Raw genomic sequence first — 19,995 nt, 5'->3', positions numbered from 1 at the left:
AAGTGCCTTTGGCCCAGTGTCTACTCCATCTGATCGTTGTTTGGCACCCTTTTGTATCCCGTTGTCTTTTTAGCCTGATAGTTAATAATGTCAGTCAGGGATTACAGGTAGGTATAAAAATTGGGTGGAGAAGGGACAAGGGGGTCCATGGTGAGCTGCACATTTAGCAGCTCTGTCAGCCTGTTGTTTACTGAAGATTTGACATCAGTCTCCTGAGTGTGGGCTGAACAGGGAAAAATGGCACTTTGAGAAGGGAGGTGAACAGCTTATAATAGGGCAAGAATTAAGTGTCCGTTAGCAATGGGAGTTCCTGTGGAAGTTAAGACTCCAGGGGATTTCCAAACTGTGCCCACAGCATGGCAGACTCCAAAAGCATATGTGGAGTCCGTGTACAGAGTGGCAGTTTTCCCTTGTGCTCATGTGCAGGCTCTAGTGAGAGCTGTGATCCAGTAGCTTGGGTGACTTTACAGTGGGCAAGCAACAAGCTTCGAGCATTTCATGTGGGGAAACTGTGGCATAACCAGTTACTATGTTTCCCTAGAAACTCCATGTACAGGAGCCATCACAAAACAGAAGTAAGTCTGGGATTTCTAAAGGGATGTCCGAGAGACCCTCTCGTGGCTTTGAGACCATTTCTATGGATGTAAGGGAAGACTGTGGGATGCAGTGGGGTCTACAGCTTCAGGGAGGGGTGATGAGGCTGCTGGATTCACAGTGTTACAAGGATGTAAGATGATGGAAGGGTTAGTTAGAAGAGCCTGTTCTGTCTGGCCTTGTAGAGAGGTGTTGTGTCCTGTGAACTTGCAAAAGAGCAGACACAGCCTGGGGAACACAGAGATGACTGGGAGAGCCTAATGTTAGAGTACTGGCTTTGTCAGTCAGGGTGGCAGCTGCAGCCACTGCACACAAGCATGGGGGCATACCTGATGCCACAGGGTCTAGTTGGCATAAGAAACATGCCATAGGACATATCTGTCCTAGAATGCATGCAGCAATTCCATTATTTTCATGGCAGTATAGATGAAAGCTTTGTCAAAATTAGGTAAGCAGAGAACCATGGGTGTGGGCAAATGTAAATTTAAGGCTTCACAGGAGTTTCATGGCTCTGAAGGCCAGGAACTAGGCTGGGGGGTGATGTCTGGGAGAAGAGCACACAGAGGGTTAGCAAGGGCTGCAGAATCAGGAATCCAGTGGGGCGGTAACCAGCTGCCCCTAGATATTTACGTAGCTGTTTCTTCATTTTGGGGAGCGGGGTGGACAAAATGGACTCAAGGCATTTGGGGTGAGCTGTTGAATGCCTTGACATTGCTCCTGTCACAAGTAGGTCCTAGTCGTCTGCACCCCCTGAGGTTTAGATCTGGAGGCTTTATGGCTTCAAGCAGCTCGTGCCTTCAGGAGAGTGAGGGGTCTGTAAGGGCTCCCTGTTTACTCTGAGTACAGACTAGAAGGTCATACACACACTGAACAGCAGCGGAGCCTTGAGTGAAGGCTACAGACTCCAGCTGGGCTGTAGGATTGGGGAAAATATGAGGGGGACTCACAATATCCCTGAGGAAGGCAAGTCCATGTGAATGGCCTCCCTTTACATGTAAATGCAGAATCAACTTGTGAGTCAGGCTGCAGTGGGATTGACAAGAGAGCTGGGGAAGGTCCAACTCTTGTCACTCAGGCTGCACCATCAGGAAATGAATCAGGATGATGGCTGGATGAGGGGCCAGGGATGCCAAGGAATACAGAAGACTTTATGGCTCTGAGGTCTGTACAAATCTATAGATTTGGTTCCATGTGAGTCAAACTTGTCTTCTTTTTTCAGTCAAGATTGCAGTATTGTTAGCGCCTACAGACATAGGTTCCCTACCTGCCACACAAGATGGGCCAAATTAAAACTGGAACACCAGGCAAGGAAAAGGTTTTTATTTCAGATGATATCAGCTGGGAGGTGAGAGTGAGCCCTCAAATTTGTCTCATTTCATCTCATCTCCCTGAAAGATGGGGAGCCAGGGGCTTTAAAGGCTTATGAGAAATGTGGCTGCTTGTGGCATGTGGGAGTCAGTGGCCTTGCTGGTCAGAGCTTTCCCACGAGCCTGCCTTCAGCCTTGGGACACTGCTTGCAAGAAGGAGGAGGAGATGATATGGAATCCAGGTGGCTGTCCTTAGCTGTTTGTCTCCATGGCAGAGTGGATTCTGCAGCCAGGGAGCCAGGGAGTGAGCAGGGCAAGAGTGCTTTGGGTTTAACCACACATATGCTGGGCTTAATGTAGGGGAACTGACATCAGGGCAGGCATCAGTATTACAGGGTGAGGAAGTAAGTTGAGTACACCCTGATGTGAAAAAGAGTGTACTATAGATTCAATTCCTCACTCTGAATCTATGGAGAGGGTAATGGGCAAGTGACGGACATGGTTCATCATTTTTCCAAGTAATGTGCGTGGTAACGATCCTACTTCATTGGCATGTGTAGCCCAGAGACTCTTGGGGACATATTTAAAGACTCATCCTCTTCAGGAGAATTTAAATCAGGATGAGTTTCTAACAAGGAAAGTAGGAGACTTGGGGCTTGGTCCCAGGGCAGGGAGGTGAAAATGCCTTTGTCATTACAATTTCTACTGGCATTAAATTTACATAACTAACCTCTGCCAAAAAGGTGGAACAGTGGGAGACTAGAGAGACAGGGAGAGTGTTAAGGGGCTAAAGATGTGGGAGTGGCTGGGATCTGGGCCATGAAATAGGCTGTCCAGAGACTCCAACAGCTTGAACAGAATCAGAGTGGACGGGTACAGATCAACCCTCTGAAGGGAGAGTAGAGAAAGTCACACCAGTGTCCCTTAAGAAATCCAGTTCCTGATCCTCTATTTTAAGTTTAGTGGTGGCTCAGGGCAGTGACTGAGGATCAGCTGACCCCATCATTTAAGGGGGAAATGCCCCTCAGGAGGAGAAAAGTGAGTCTTCTGGGGGAGCTGGGCCAAAGGGGCAATTTTTCCAACTTCCCCTTCTCTTAAGAGCAGGACAATCTCTCGCCAATGCCCTGGTTTCCTGCGAGAATTGCAAGTGTCTGGAGGCGAATAGGGAGCCCTCTGAGTGGCTTCAGTTGACTCTCACAGTTACAGTTTTGCTTCTCTAGAGATTCAAGTTGAAAAGCAAGAAGAGTTGCTCATAATTCTTTTTTTCTTTTACTTTGATGCCGACTATTTTCAAAGAACTGTGTAGCAGCCTCCATTATTACACTTAATGGCTGCTCTGACCCACCAACCACACTATTTGGAATTTGTTTTTTGATAACAGGAAGAAAATTTCCTACTGAAGCAGGAATTAGGAGATTCCTGTGCTCTGGGGCTTCCGGGTTTAATGCACTGCGCCTTTGAAAAGTTTATATCGGTGTTCAACAAAGGCTTATGGATGTTCCCCTCATTCTGAGTGCATAATTCCATTTTTGACCATTTACCTTTAGGAGGAAACACCTCTAAAATTGCTCTTATTAAACCTTGAGTGTCAGCCTCGAGCAGAGCCACTTCCTGGTCATTTGCAGGAGGGCCTGGGAGAGGGTCTGGCCCTCTATTTCCCCTGTGAGGGGGTTTCCTCCAGGGGGCCCCCTGGCCTGTGTGATAACTACAGTGTAATCCTGGGCTGGAAGAACCCCCTTAGCAGCCAGCCACGATCTCTGTTGGTGGGGTTATAAATAGCCACTGACCTTTCTGAGTCCTCTCTAAATTTAGTGGGTCTTCTGACCATGGAGGCAGGAGAGGTTTATAATTTCATAGATGGGCTGTGTCCAGGGGACATGAACTCTCTGCAGTGGAGGTCCAGGGTGCATCCACAGTGGACCCTGCATGGACTGCCTGACGCTGGATCATATGGTAATTCTGTTTTTAGTTTTTTGAGGAATCTCCATACTGTTTTCCATGGTGGCTGCACTAGTTTGAATTCCCACTAGCAGTGTAACAGGGTTCCCTTTTCTCTACATCCTCTCCAACATTTGTTGTTTTTGGTCTTGGTAATTACAGACATTCTGACTGGTGTAAGGTGATATCTCATTGTAGTTTTGATTTGCGTTTCCCTAAGGATTAGTGATGTTGAGCATCTTTTCATGTACCTGTTGGCCATCCATATATGTTCCTTTGAGAAATTTCTGTTCAAATCCTTTGCCCGTTTTTTAATTGGGTTGTTTGTTTTCTTGTTGTTGTTGAGTTGTGTGGGTTCTCTAAATACTTTGGATATCAACCCCTTGTCTGATAAATGATTTGCAAATATCTTCTCCCATATTGGTGGGTTGTATTTCCATTTTGTCGATGGTTTCCTTTGCTTTGGAGGTTTTTAGTCTGATGTAGTCCCTTTTGTTAACTTTTTCTTTTGTTTCCTTTACCCAAGTAGACATAGTATTCGAAAAGATATGGCTAAGACTAATGTCGAAGAGTGTATTGCCTATATTTTCTTCTAGGAGTTTTATGGTTTCAGTTCTTACATTCAAATCTTTAATCCATTTGGAGTTAATTTTTGTGTATGGTGCAAGATAATGTTCTACTTTCATTCTTTTGCATGTATCTGTCCAGTTTTCCCAACATCACTTATTGGAGAGACTTTCCTTTCTCTATTGTATGTTCTTGGCTCCTTTGTCAAAGATAAACTGTCCATAGATATGTGGTTTTATTTCTGGGCTTTCAATTCTGGTCCATTGATCTGTTTGTCTGTTTTTGTGCCAGAACCATTCTGTTTTGATTACTCTAGCTTTGTAGTCAAGGATTGTGATGCCTCCAGCTTTGTTCTTTTTTCTAAGAATTGCTTTGACTATTTGGGGTCTTTTTTTGTTCCATGTAAATTTTAGGATTCTTTGTTCTAGTTCTGTGAAGAATGACATTGGGATTCTGATTGGGATTGCATTGAATCCGTAGATTGTTTTAGGTAGTGTGGACATTTTGACTATGTTTATTTTTCCAATCCATGAGCATGGAATATCTTTCCATCTCTTTCTATCTTCCTCAATTTCTTTCAATAATGACATAGTTTTCAGTGTACAGGTCTTTCACTGTGTTTGTTAAATTTATTCCTAGGTATTTTATTCTTTCTGTTGTGATTGTAAGTGGGATTGTATTCTTGCTTTCTTTTTTCTGGTAGTTCATTGTTAGTGTATAGGAATGCAACTGATTTTTTAAAAGCGATTTTGTACCCTGCAACTTTGCTGTAGTTGTTGATTATTTCTAGTAGTTTTTTGGTGGATTCTTTAAGGTTTTCTACATAGAGAATCATATCAAATAGCAAATAGCAAAAGTTTTGCTTCTTCCTTTCCAATTTGGATTTCTTTTATTTCTTTTTCTTGCCTAATTGCTCTGGCCAATACCTCCAGTACTATGTTGAATAGGAGTGGTGATAGCGGACACAGTTGTCCTGTTCCTGTTCTCAGAGGGATTCAGTTTTTTTGCCATTAAATATGATGTTGGCTGTGGGTTTGTCATATAGGGCCTTTATTACGTTGAGGCACTTTCCTTCAATACCCCTTTTATTGAGAGTTTTTATCATAAATGGATGTTGGATCTTGTCAAATACTTTCTCTTCATCTATTGAGATGATCATGTGATTTTTCTTCCTCATTTTGTTAACGTGGTGTATCACATTGATTGACTTGCAGATCTTGAATCATCCTTGCACCCCTGGAATGTATCCCACTTTATTGTGGTGTACGATTCTTTTAATGTATTGCTGTATTCAGTTTGCCGATATTTTGTGGAGGATTTTTGCATCTAAGTTCATCAGTGATCTTGACCTGTAGTTTTCCTGCTTTGTGTTGTCCTTGTCTGGTTTTGGTATCAGGGTGATGTTGGCCTCATAGAATGTGTTAGGAAGTGTTCCATCTTCTTCAATTTTTCAGAATAGTTTGAGAAGAATAGGTACTAAATCTTCTTTGAATGTTTAGTAGAATTCCCCAGAGAAGCCATGTGGTCCTGGACTTTTGTTTTTGGGGAGGTTTTTGATTACTCTTTCAACCTCTGCACTTGTGATTGGTCTGTTCAGATTCTCTGTTTCTAATTGATTCAGTTGTGGGAGGTTGTATGAGTCTAGGAATTCATCCATTTCTTCTAGGTTACCGAATTTGTGGGCATATAGCTTTTCATAGTATTCTCTTATAATCCTTTGTATTTCTGCAGTAGCTGTTGTTATTTCTCCCCTTTCATTTCTAATTTCATTTATTTGAGCCTTCTCTTTTTTTTTCTTGGTGAGTCTGGCTAAGGATTTGTCAATTTGGTTTATCTTCTCAAAGAACCACCTCTTAGTTTCATTGATCCTTTTTACAGTTTTTTCATGTATTTCTGCTTTGATTTTTATTATATCCCTCCTTCTGCTGACTTTGGGCTTTGTTTATTCTTCTTTTTCTAGCTGTGTTAGCTGCATTTTAAGATTACTTATTTGAGATTTCTCCTGCTTGTTGAGGTGGGCCTGTGTTGCTATGAATTTCCCTCTTATGATCGCTTTTGCAGCATCCCCTAAGAGTTGTTATGTTGTATTTTCATTTTCATTTGTCTCCAAGTATTTTTAAATTTCCTCTTTGATTTCTTCAATGATCCATTTGTTGTTCAATAGCACGTTGTTTAGTCTCCATATATCTCTGACTTTCCCAGTTTTGTTCTTGTGGTTGATTTCTAGCTTCAGAGCATTGTGATCAGAAAAGATGGTTGGGATGATCTCAATCTTCTTGAATTTGTTGAGGCTTACCTTGTTACCCAACATATGGTCTATCTTTGAGAATGTGCCATGGGCACTTGAGAAGAATCTTATTCTGCTGTTTTTGGATGGAATGCTCTATATATGTTTATTAAGTCCATCTGGTCAAGTGTTTCATTTAAATCTATTTCCTTGTTGACTTTTTGTCTGGATGATCTGTCCATTGAAGTACGTGGGTGTTGAGGTCCCCTACTATTATTGTGTTGCTGTGGATTTCTCCTTTTTGGTCTGTTAATAATTGCTTTATGTACTTTGGTGCCCCTGTGTCAGGTGCATATATATTAATAAGTGTTATGTCCTCTTGGTGGAATGTCCCTATTATCATTATATACTGCCTCTCTTTGACTCTCATTGTCTTTTTTAAAACAAAGCCTGCTTTGTCTGTTAAAAGTATGACATCTACCTTCTTTCATTGGCCATTAGCTTGAAGGATTGTCTTCCATCCCTTCACTCTAAGCCTATGTTTGTCTTTGAAGCTGAGGTGCATTTCCTGGAGGCAGAATATTGTTGGGTCTTTTTTTTTTTTTTTAGGAAGATTAGCCCTGAGCTAACATCTGCCACCAATCCTCCTCTTTTTGCTGAGGAAGACTGGCCCTGAGCTAACATCTGTGCCCACCTTCCTCTACTTTACATGTGGGATGCCTACCACAGCATGGCTTGCCAAACAGTGCCATGTCTGCACCCAGGATCTGAAGCGGAAAACCCCAGGCCACCAAAGCAGAACATGTGAACTTAACCACTGTGCCACCAGGCCAGCCCCTGTTGGGTCTTGTTTTTTAATCCATCCAGCTACTCTGTGTCTTTTGAGTAGAGAGTTCAATCCACTTACATTTCAAGAGATTATTGTTGTATGAGGGCTCAATGCTACCGTTTTATCTCTTGTGTTCTGGTTGTTCTATGTTTCCACTCTTTCTCTTCCTTTGTATTTCTTTTTTTTAAAAATATTGGCAGCTGAGCTAACAACTGTTGCCAATCTTTTCTTTTCTGCTTTTGCTCCCCAAATACCCTCAGTACATAGTTGTATATTTTAGTTGTGGGTCCTTCTGGATGTGCTATGTGGGATGAGGCCTCAGCATGGCCTGATGAGCGGTGCCATGTCTGCGCCCAGGATCCGAACCAGTGAAACCCTGGGCTGCAGAAGTGGAGCACATGAACTTAACCACATGGACACAGGGCTGCTCCCCCTTTGTATCTCTGACTGCCATTTCATTTTGTTGGTTTTCTGAGAGGGATTTCTCAGTGCTCTCTCTTTTTTTTGAATTGTGGCTCTGCTCTGATTTTTTGTTTAGTGTTTACGGTGTGGATTGTATGAAAGATATTGCAGATGAGATAGTCCATTTTCTTATAGCCTCTTATCTCCATTAGCCTAACCAGGTTCCTTCCCTTTCCTCTCCCCTCTGAGTCATTGCTGTTACACCTTGTTCTGTTTGCAATTTCCTGAGTGTGTGGCTGAGTTGAAGTGTGCATCGTTACTTTGGATGCTTTCTTTCTCTTTCTCTTTAAGTTGTAATTGAGCCTTTGCCTCCCTGTTCTGGTGGAGAGCTGCAGGTTTCTCATCACGTCCATTTATTTATCTCCTTGCTCAGAGCTTTGTATACCTTTCCCTTTTTGTTGCCAGTATGAGGGCATCTTTAATTATTTCTTGTAGCGGAGGACTGTGGTGATATCCTCCCTCAGCTTTTGTTTATCTGAGAAAGCTTCTATTGCTCCATCATATCTGAAGGAAAGTTTCACTGGATAGAGTAGTCTTGGCTGAAAGTTTTTGTCTTTCAGTATTTTGAATATATCATTCCATTCTCCCGTAACCTGTAGGGTTTCTGCCGAGAACTCTGCTGAAAGCCTGATAGGTTATTTTCTGCTGCCTTGCTGTTCCTGATATTCTTTCCTTATCCCAAACTTTTGCCATTTTTACTATTATATGCCTTGGAGAGGATCTTTTAGCATTGATGAAGTTGGGCATTCGATTAGCTTCATTTATCTGTAAATTGGAGACCATCCTCATATTTGGGGAGTTCTCGGCAATTTTTTCTTGAACAGGCTCTCTGCTCCTTTCTCCCTCTCTTCTTCCTCTGGAATACCTATAATCCTTATGTTGCTTTTCCTAATTGAGCTGAATATTTCTCAGAGAATTCCTTCATTTTTGTAAAATCTTAGTTCTGTCTCCTCCACCTGTAGAATTTTTACATTTTCATCCTCAAGAAGACTATTTCTTCCATAAGATCAATTCTATTTCTTAATGATTCTAGACTATTATTTATTTCATTAATTGTGTTTTTCATATCCAGAATTTCTGCTTGCTTTTTTTTATATATAGTTTCAATCTCTTTGGTGAAGAGATTCATTTTATTGCTGGGCTCCTTGAATTGTCTTTCTGTGTTGTCTTGTAAGTCATTGAGTTTCCTTTTGATGGCTATTTTGAATTCTGTCGTTCAGGTTGTGTATTTCTGTGTCTTCAGTGTCAGTTTCTGGCGAGTTGTTTTCCTTCTGGTCTGAATTGTTGCTGAAGTTTCTCATGCTGTTTGCTGAACTAATCTTCTGTTGGGGCACTTGTGGTATTCTTAGGATGCAGATTCCCCCTGCTTCCGCTAGGGGGGAGCAGGAGCAGTGTTTCTGGCCCCACCCCATCTGCTGGAAGCCGTCGGGGTATTATGAGCGCTTACCCCAGCCTGGGGTGCCTTCAGGCACTTGTGTGGACTGTCCTTGTTGGATGGGGCTTCCTCGCTAGGCTAAGGTCACTCTCTGGCACCTCAGGGGTGCGCTGAGCTCCCCCTTCCTGCCAGAAACAGATCACCAGTGGGTTCAAAGCTGCCACGCCTATTCCTGGATCCGCCCCTCTTTGGGAGTGCAGCTGCACTGTGATCGCTCACGCATGCCCGGGCTGTGTTTGCCCCAGCACAGAAACCAGCTGTGGTCCTTGTTCACCATCTGCAGTCAGCAGTCCGCTGTGCTTGTGGGCGAGTCTTCCTCACTGGGACCTGAGCCACGGCTGCTCTTTGATGGCCCTGGGGCATAGTGGGCCCCCCTCCCCACCGGGAAAGTGAACGCACATGTGTTCGAAGCTGCCGTGCCTTTTACCACAGCTGTCCAGACCTGTCCCATCTTTGGGATCACAGCCGCACTGCCAACTCTGGTGCACGCCTGGGAAGTGTGTGCCTCAGCGCGAAAATCTGCTGAGGCCCCTGTTTATGCTCCGCAGTCACAGGCTGCTGTTCTCGGTTAGCGGGGCTTCCTTGTTGGGACCTGGGACCTGAGCTATGGCTGCTCTTTTATAGCACAGGGGTGTCGTGGGCTCCCTCTCTGTGCAGGGAGAGTGACTACGATCATGGGCTGAGGGTTACCGCCTCCTCTTACCATCGCCCGGCTGCGTGTTCCCACTTTCTGGGAGCTTGCAGCGGGTTGCAAAGTGTTCATGTCCGTGCACCACACTACTGAGGGAGAGCAGGGTGTGCTCACCTATCTCTGGCACTTCCCGGGTGGCCATTCCATCCACCAGTAGATGTATAGCTGTGTCTCTCAGACATCCTTTGTGCTGTGTGGGCTTCCTCCAGTGGTCAGTGAATGTCCCTTTCATTGTAGTTCAAAAGGTGAAGAGACAAAGGGAACAGCTCACTGGGTCGTGTTGCTGATGTCACCAAGTGGAAGCTTTACTGAGGTTGGCAGCTGACCTGTTGTCATCTACCCTGTTCCTTGGCCAACTTATCCTATCATGGGCGTCCTCTTGAGGCAGCAAGTACCCCGACGTCTCATCTGTTCAACTCGTATCCACCACTATTGTGTTCATTTGGCTTCCAAGACGTCCCTTAGCAACAGCTTTTACCTCGTGTGCATGTGAACCCACAGCAAAGTTTGTGTAAACAGATGCTGGTCTGCTGAAACCACAAACTCACCAGCCTGTGGTGCTGGCCCAGACAGCAGCCTTATAAGGCCTATGCCTGCATCCTACCCTATGTTATTTCTTTCTTGTAACATTTGACACTAAACACAGAGACAAAAAGAAAAAACACAGTGACCATCTCTGGGAGGGAAAGGACCAACAAAGCCAGCAGTACTGCACCAAATTTACCAGAGTCACTAAAAAGCACAGTTAACTAGTTTCCAAAATAATTTCTCCTGCCAGTCCAAATTTAGAAAGAGAGAAAGATATTCTCACCACCTGCTTCCACCAGACCCGGCAGAGATTCCAGGAGGCTGAAGTGGTCAGAATCTCCCCTCTTGCCGGCCTTCACCAGGTGACCCAGGGTCTCCTCCTCTGCCATCGTCCTAGGGAGGAAGCAGTCCTTCCAGCCAGAGAGGGCAGCTTACCAGCCAGTGGGGATCCTGCCAGCTGTGCCAAAGCTGCAGGGGAAGAGAGAGAATCCCTCCTTTTCCCCTCTGGTTCTCATGACTGGTCAAAGAATTAAAATGACATGAGGCAGGTTAGCAGGAGAAAATCAAGCAAAGTTTAGTACGTGTACACAGGAATTCACATGAGCAGGAAGAATTCCAAAGACAGTCAGGAAAATGAGGTGCATATGTCCTTCTGGACTCAGGAGAGGGAGATAGAGGTCTGAGATTTCAAAGAGGGAGAAGGAAATGTACGGGAAGATGAAAAGAGTTCACATGTGGTAAACGAATGTTTGCACTGTCCCATCTACAGACAATGGGACCTGAAAGAGATCTTTTGAAACAGTGACCTCAGCTAGACGTCTACCATCCCCAGAATTGTTGATGGTCAGAGCTTCTTCCTAGGGCAGGCCCTTTTATCTTAAATTCTTTTAGGCAATTTGGGGGAAGGGCAAATTTTCTTTCAGAGTCTTCTGACCCTTGATTGTCTTCAGCTTAGAATAGTTCACACACCAGAGTGACATATCTTGGGCAGCCTGTGCTGAACATCATCAAAAGTTTGTGACAACCCCACATCAACAAGTCTATGGGCACCCTTATTCTAACAGCAATTGCTCACTTTGTGTCTTTGTGTCATATTTTAATAATTTTCACAATGTTTCAAACTTTTTCATTATTATTAGTTATGTGATCTATCACTAATCTTTGACGTTAATATTGCAATTGTTTGGGATTGCCATGAACTTTGCCCATGTAGGACAGCAAACTTAATCAATAAATGTCGTGTGTTCTGACTGCTCCACCGACCAGCCATTCCCCCATCTCTCTCCCTCTGCTCAGGCCTCCCTAATGTGAAACACAGCAATATTGAAATTAGGCCGATTAGTAGCCCTATGGTGGCCTCTAAGTGTTCAAGTGAAAGGAAGAGTCACACGTTTCTCACCTTCGATCAAAAGCTAGAAATGACTAAGCTTCGTGAGGAAGGCATGTCCAAAGCCTAGATTAGCCAAAAGCCAGGCATCTTACAGTAAACAGCTAAGCTCTGAACGCAAAGGAAAAGTTCTAGAAGGAAATTAAAAGTGCTACTCCAGTGAGCACATAAAAGATAAAGCAAAAGTCTTATTGCTGATATGGAGAAAGTGTTAGTGGTCTGGATGGAAGAGCAAGCCAGCCACAACCTTCCCTTAAGCCAAGGCCTAATCCAGAGCAAGGCCCTAACTCTCTTCAACTCTATGAAGGCTGAGAGAGGTGATGAAGCTGAGAAGAAAAGGTTGAAGCCAGGAGAAGCTGATTCATGAGGTTTAAGGAAAGAAGCGTCTCCATAACATGAAAGTGCAAGGGGAAGCAGCAAGTGCTGATGTAGAAGCTACAGCAAGTTCTCCAGAAGATCCAGCTGAGATCATTTATGAAGGGGGCTACTCTAAACAACAGATTGTCAATGTAGATGAAACATCCTTATGTTGGAAGAAGATGCCATCTAGGACTCTCCTAGCTAGAGAAGAGAAGTCAGTGCCTGGCTTCAAAGCTTCAAGGGACAGGCAGACTCTCTTGTTAGGGGCTAATCCAGGTAGTGACTTTCAGGTGAAGCCAGTGCTCACTTACCATTCTGAAAATCCCAGGACCCTTAAGAATTATGCTAATTACTGTGCCTGAGCTCTATAAATGGAACAATAAAGCCTAGAAAATGGCACATATGTTTATAACATAGTTTACTGAATATTTTAGAACACTATTGAGAACTACTGCACATAAAAAAAGATTCCTCTCAAAATGTTACTGCTCTTTGACAATGCATCTGGTCACCAAAGCTCTGATGAGGATGTACAATGAGATTGACTTTGTTTTCTTGCCTGCTAACACGACATCCATTCTGCAGGATCTAAGCAGTCATTTTGATCATGGAACAAGGAGTAATTTTGACTTTCAAGTCTTAATATTTAAGAAATACAATTGATCAGGCTCTAGCTGCCATAGATAGTGATTCCTCTCATGGATCTGGGCAAAGTAATTTGAAACCTTCTGGAAAGGATTCATCATTCTACGTGCGATTAAGAATACTCACGATTCATGGGATAAAGTCAAAATATCAACAATAAGAGCAGTTTGGAAGAAGTTGATTTCAACCCTCATGGATGCCTTTGAGGGGTTCAAGACTTCAGTGGAGGAAGTAACTGCAGATGTGGTGAAAATAGCAAGAGAACTAGAATTAGAAGTGGAGCCTGAAGATGTGATTGAATTGCTACAATCTCATGATCAAATTTTAGTGGTTGAGGAGTTTCTTCTTACAAATGAGAAAAGAAGTGGTTTCTTACGAAGGAATCTACTCGTGGTGAAGATGCTGTGAATATTGTGGAAATGATAACAAAGGATTCAATTATTAGACAATTTAGTTGATAAAGCAGTGGCAGGTTTTGAGAGGATGGACTACAATTTTGAAAGAAGTTCTAGTGTGGCTAAATGCTATCAAACAGCACTGCATGCTACAGAGACATTGTTTGTGAAAGGAAGAGTCAATCAGAGTGTCAAATTTCATTGATGGCTTATTTTAAGAAATTGCCACAGCCACTCCAACGTTCCAGAAACACCACCCTGACAAATTAGCAGCCATCAACATCCAGCAAGACCCTCCACCAGTGAAAAGATTACAACTCACTGGAGGTTCAGAAGATGGTTGGCATTTTTTAAGCAATAAAGTATTTTTAATTAATGTATGTACTTTCTTTTTTTAGACATAATGCTTTGCACACATTAGACTACAGTATAGTGTAAACATAACTTTTATATGCACTGGGAAACCAAAAAATTCATGTGACTCACTTTATTGTGATATTCATTCTATTGCAGTGGTCTGGAACCAAACCTGCCATATCTCCAAGGTATGTTTGTATAGTTTCAGCTCTTAGATTGAGGTCTCTGATCCATTCTGAGTTAATTTTTGTGTGGTGTGAGGTGGGAGTCTGACTTCATTCATTTGCATGTGGAGATCCAGTGTTACAGCACAGTGTGTTGAGAAGACTGTTGGTTCCCCTGTTGAATGTTAAGGCTCTCCTGTCAAAAATCAATTGGCCATCAAGAGAATAAGAAGACAAGGCATAAACTAGGAAAAAGTATTTGTAAAAGACATAGCTGATAAAGGATTGTTATCCAAAATATAGAAAGTACTCTTAAAAATCAACAATAAGAAAACCAACATCCCAATTAAAAATGGGCAAAGTTCTGGGGCTGGCCCCGTGGCCGAGTGGTTAAGTTCGCGCGCTCTGCTGTAGGCGGCCCAGTGTTTCGTCAGTTCGAATCCTGGGCGCGGACATGGCACTGCTCATCAGACCACGCTGAGGCAGCGTCCCACATGCCACAACTAGAAGAACCCACAACGAAGAATACACAACAATGTACCGGGGGGCTTTGGGGAGAAAAAGGAAAAAATAAAATCTTTAAAAAAAAAAAAATGGGCAAAGTTCTGAACAAACACCTCACCAAAGAACATATTCATCTGGCAAATAAGCCTATGAAAGATGCCCCACATCCTATGTCATTTGGGAATTGCAAATTAAAACAACAGTGAGATACAACTAAATACATTTTAGAATACAAAATTCACTGACAACAGCAAAAGTTGCTGAGGATGCAGTGCAACAGGAATGCTGGTGGGAATGCAACATGGCATGGCCATTTTGGAAGACGGTTTGCAGTTTCTTACAAAAGTAAACATACTTCCACCATATGATTCAGCAAGAAAACTCCTTGGTATTTCCCCAAATGGGTTGAAAACTTATGTCCACACAATAATCTGCACATGGATGTTACAGCAGCTTTATTCATAATTGGCAAAACGTGGAAGCAGCCAAGCCATCCTTCAGTAGGTGAAGGGATAAATAAACTGTGGTCCATCCAGACAAGAAATATTACTCAGGACTAAAAAGAAAATTGCTATCAATGCATGAGAAGACATAAAACAACCTTAAATGCATATTTCTAAGTGAAAAAGGCCAACCTGAAAAGCCTACGTAGTGTACAGTATGATTCCAACTCTATGACCTTCTGGAAAGTGAAAATTGTGAAGACAGTGAGAAGATCAGTAGTTGCCAGGGGTTAGTGGGGAGGAGAGATGAATAGGTGAAGCACAGAGGATTTTTAGGGCTTACTGTAATAGTGTGTACACGTCATTATACATTTGTCAAAACCATGGAATGTACAATGCCAAGAGTGAGCCCTACTGTAGACCGTGGACTGTAGGTGATAACGATGTGTCAACGCAGATTCATCAGTAATAACAAACGTACTGATCTGCTGGGGCATGTTGATAGTGGGGGAGGCTGTGCATGTGTAGGGGCTGGGGGTGTATGAGAACTCCACCTTTAGTCTTAAAAATAAATGGAAAGTCTGCTTTTTAAAAATCAATTGGCCATAACTGTAAATTGGTCATGAATTTTAAAAAATTAACTCACCTTATTTTGGATTCTATTCCATTGATCTATATATGTCTATCCTTATGTCAGTAAGACATTGTCTTGATTCCTGTAGCTTTGTTTAGTAATCAGAAAGTGTAAGTCCTCCAACTTTGTTCTTTGTCAAAATTGTTTTGGCTACTCTGGGTCCCCTGTATCTGCATATGAATTTTATGATCAACTTGACAAATTTTGCAAAATAGACAGTTGGGATTTTGATAGGAATGGCACTGAATCTGCAGACCAATTTGTGGATTATTGTCATCTTGACAATATGAAGTTTTCCAGTCCATGAATGTGGGATCTTTCCACTTATTTAGATTTTCTTTGATTTTTTCAATGATGTGTAGCAGTTTTCAGTGTACAAGTTTTGCATTTCTTTTGTTAAATTTATTCTAATTATGCTTATACATAAACATTCTTTTTGACGCTATGCAGGCAGAAATATTTACTTAATTTCATTTCTGGATAGTGCATTTCTAGTGTATAGAAATACAATTGATTCTTGTATATTGATCTTGTATCCTGCACCTTTACTGAACCTGTTCTAATGTTTTTTGTGTGGATTCCTTAGTATTTTGCCTACGTGAGATCATGTCATCTGAGGCTAGAGATAGTCTTAGATCTTCCTTACCAAACTGGATTCCTTTTATTTCATGTTCTCACCTAATTGCCATGGCCAGAGCCTCCAGTAAAATGTTGGATACAAGTGGTGAGAGGACCTCCCAATGTTGTTCCTGAGCAAAGGGAAAGCTTTCAGTCTCTCACATCTGATCACAGCAGCTGAGGTTTTCTCATAGATGGTCATCATCAGTTTGAGGGTGGTCCCTTCTATTCCAGGTTTGTTGACTGGTTTTTTCCTGTCTCTATTGAGAAGATCGTGTGGTTTTTGTACTTTATTGTATTAGTCTGGCATACTACATTGATTGATTTTCATATGTGAAATCAATCTTGCATTCCTGGGATAAATACTGCTTGGTCCCTTTTGTATGTTGCTGGATTTAATTTGTGGCTATTCAATTGAGTAATTCTGCATCTATGCTGATAAAAGTTGTGGGTCTGTAGTTTTCTAGTGATGTCTTTGTCGGGTTTGGTGTCAGGGTACTCCTGGCTTTGTAGGATGAGGTGGGAAGTGTTCTCTCTTCTCCTTGTATTTTTGGTGCTTTCTCTTCACTGCATCTCCATGTGTTGCTCAGTGTAACTGCCTTGCTCAGTGGGGTCCAGCACTTGACCCAGCCATGACCCTGGAAGTTTAGTTTACTGCATCGACCATGCTTGGCCACGAGTATCCATTGTATGTTGGCCCCTGTGAAGGGGGTGTGGTGAGAGCCCCTCTCTGGGTAGATGAAAAGTCAGTGCTCTGAAACCCTGCACACCAGCTCTCAGGTGGCCATCGGTCAGGCCTTGGGGGAGCTCTTGTTACACAACTGCCCAGGCCTCTTGCTTGGAAATGCATTTTTCCAGGTTTCTGTGAAGGTGTTTCAGAACAAGGAACATCTGCTCAGTTATGTTGAGGCCACACAGGAGCGAGGTGCAGGAGGGGTCACCCCTGCAGGAAGTGGGAGCCCATCTGAGAAGCTCCTCAAGACACTGTCAGCCAAACACCAGAAGGGAACAAGGGGCTGGCTAAGGCAGAGTGCTCCAAGTGGCACCATCTCACCTGGGAGTCCACCACGTTGTCACCAGCCCACTGAGCCAGACAGCCTGCAGGTGCCCCTAACGTCCTATCTCACAAACCACTTAGAAACCTGACAACATGGAGAGAGTTCTGGGGGAAGAGGATGACTGTTTGGGTTTTGCTTTGCTTGGATGGATTGTCCTCATTTTGCTGTAAACAAGTTCACACCCTGTCACACCAGCCTGTCCACTTTCAAAGGAGTGGGAAGAGCAGAAGGACAAAGACCCCTCAGCTCCAGGAATAAATAAGCCTGAGGGGGTTTGTGATAGTCACATGCTGAGACACGTGATGTGTGCCCATGATGCAGGGACTGGCATGGAGCAGATGATCAGTCCACAACACCTCTCACGGATATCCATAAGTGGAGAACTGCTGTGAGTGTCCCCCAGGGTCCTCCAGGCTTGACAGGTGCTCCTGGGCTGGGAGGGACTGCCATTGGTGTCTGAGGGACCCTAGGGTGCCCAAAGCTGGAGGGCTGGAGGTGGTCCCCAGGGGTCTGCTTGCCTCCTTTCAGGACACTGTCTGTAGCTAGACGCTCAGAACAGCCAGCATGAGCTCTGCCAATTCACAGAACACTCCCCACAGCCGGGCGCTCCCTTGTCAGTGGATGAGGGTGGCTTACTGCCATCCCATTGTGCCGGGAGGCCAGGGACTGCCCACAGCCTCTCAGCCTCATTCAGACCCTCATCTTACCAGAGTCTTGCCTGACTCCTGCAGCCCCCAATGTTGAGGGGCCTGGATGGTGCCCAGCTGGTGGAGTCCATGTGTTGGGATGAGGGATCAAGGAGGAAGTCTGCAGCAGTGGAAAGCAGGTGGGCTCCAGACCCCTCCCCAGACCTGGACATTAACCTCCACAGGACTCCCGAGGCCACCCTGGTGACCTGGCCTAGTCACTTTCCTGGTGGCCTGGGCTTCCTCATCTGTGAACCAGACACAGTCATAGGGCTTCCCTAGAACCTGGGAGTCTGGTTGACTGTGTGAGGTGTGCTAGTGTGGGCTGAGTGCATGTCTGACTATGAGACGGGGCCTGGTGCTGGATCTGGTGCCCAGAGTGGGGCTGACACAGCACACAGAACAGTCATGATGGTAGGTTAGTTGCAGCAAGTCCTTCGGGGACGGACTTTGGCCAGAGAGGAGGTGAAGGCTCTGGTATCAGGGGACAGTGGCACAGCAGGACTGGCTCCAGGGGCATGTCAGGGGGTAGGGGTGGGGTGCCGGATCTTGGATGCTGGGAGCAGGACCCAGGGCACTGTCCACTCTAGGTGAAGTGTGCTGATACAGCAGCCTGTTGGCACAGGGGATGGGACCATGACCACTGCCATCTGAGCCCATATGGATGCTTGGGCATAGCCCAGGGCCACACAGTCGCTCCTGTTCAAGATCCTAGAGGCCGGGCTCAGCTCCAGGGAAGCCTTCAGTTTTCCCCTTCTCAGAGATCCCAGAGCACTGGAGCAGCTCCTAGTTGGCTTCCTGGGGCTGCTGCCTCCCCACCTCAGGTCCTCTCCCAAACATGCCTGTGTCAGGCGTGACAAGGCTCCCTCCCTTGCCTGGGAGGCAGGTTGAAGGGATACCTATGCTCCCCTGTGACTTCCTGCCCACCCTGCTGGCAGGCCCTGACCCTGCCTCATCCCAGTGGTTCCAGGCTTGGGTCCCCAGGGCAGGGTCAGAGCAAGGATTGAAGGCTGGTCAGGACCCAGCTAGGCAACCTCTCACTCCCCTCTCACCCTTGTATGTTCTGGCAGCTGGCCTGGTGCCCCTCTCAGCTGCCCATCATGGCCCATGGGCTGCCCAGCACTGCGAGCAGGCATTCTTCTGACGAAGGCTGAATTGGCTGAAGACAGAGGAGGAGACTAACCATGGAGACATTGTTGTGTCACCACCTGACCACACTGGACCTGACCCTGTTGGGTGTGGGTGCCATAGGGATAATGGGCCTCTATGTGCTCACGGGCACTGTGGTGAAGGGGATAGCTGTGGCTCCTCCTCATTGGTGGAACATGCTCCTTGAGTACCTCATTGATGTACAGCCATGGCCCCTGACTGCAGCAGCTTCCTGGATGCCATCTTCAGCCACTGCATCTGCAGCTTCACTGAGGCCCATGTGGGCATCTGGCAGGTGCCTTCCTGGCCCAGCCTTCAGTGTTTCTGGCTGCTAGTGCCATAGTTTTGGCTTCTGCATTAGTCTCTTATGGAGCCCATGTCTCTCCCTGGTTCAACCGCACAGTCTCTGTTATCAACTTGGTCATCGTCTTCTTTGTCATCATCCTGGGGTTTGTCCAGGCCCTCCAGCACAACTGAAGCACTGAGGAAGGTGGCTTTTCACCCCTTAGCTTCACTGGCATCATTGCTGGAGCTGCCGCCTGCTTCATGACTTTGTGGGCTTTGGCTCCTTTGCTGCCTCCAGTTTGGTGGCCTGGAATGCAAAGTGAGCTGTGCCTATGGCCATCACCATCTTGCTTGGCTTGCTGCTTGGTGTCAACATCCTCATCTCCACTGTGCTCACCATCATGGTGCCCTGGCACAGCCTGGAACTTGACTGGGTGCTCACTGATGTCTTCAAGCAACAGGGCTATTGCTGGGTGGGTTTCCTCATGGAGGCTGGCTCCATCTGTGATAAGGTGCCCTTCCAGACAAGGTAGAAGGGAACAGGGTGGTGGGACCCTGCCCCAAGCCTCCCAGGGAACACATCTCCACCTGGGCCTTTGCTCCCAGTGGCATCCTGGGCCCAGGAAGGTGCTAATGATTAGACTCTCCACCCAGGCTTGTTGGGAGGGACCTACTCATCGCCCCTCCCATTTGTACATAGAATGTCATTTCTGGGCATGTGCTTCCAGATTC

The 19,995-nt window shown here is 45.0% G+C and overlaps 2 protein-coding genes across 6 annotated transcripts in view; one reads left to right on the top strand and one right to left on the bottom strand.

Annotated features, from left to right (window-relative positions):
• Window positions 1-19,995, bottom strand: part of LOC123275623 (tubulin alpha-3 chain-like) — a 95,039-nt gene that overhangs the window by 5,297 nt on the left and 69,747 nt on the right. The window lies entirely within an intron of this gene.
• Window positions 3,721-19,995, top strand: part of LOC123287903 (cationic amino acid transporter 4-like) — a 58,664-nt gene continuing 42,389 nt past the window's right edge. For all 5 annotated transcript variants that reach the window (XM_070516507.1, XM_070516506.1, XM_070516508.1 and 2 more), the window contains exon 1: window positions 3,721-3,854. The gene's annotated coding sequence lies outside the window, so the exon portion shown is untranslated. The remainder of the gene's footprint in view (window positions 3,855-19,995) is intronic.

The sequence above is a fragment of the Equus asinus genome, chromosome 8 (assembly GCF_041296235.1).
Source record: "Equus asinus isolate D_3611 breed Donkey chromosome 8, EquAss-T2T_v2, whole genome shotgun sequence".
Taxonomy (NCBI): Eukaryota; Metazoa; Chordata; class Mammalia; order Perissodactyla; family Equidae; genus Equus; species Equus asinus.
This window is presented reverse-complemented; position numbering and strand designations above follow the sequence as displayed.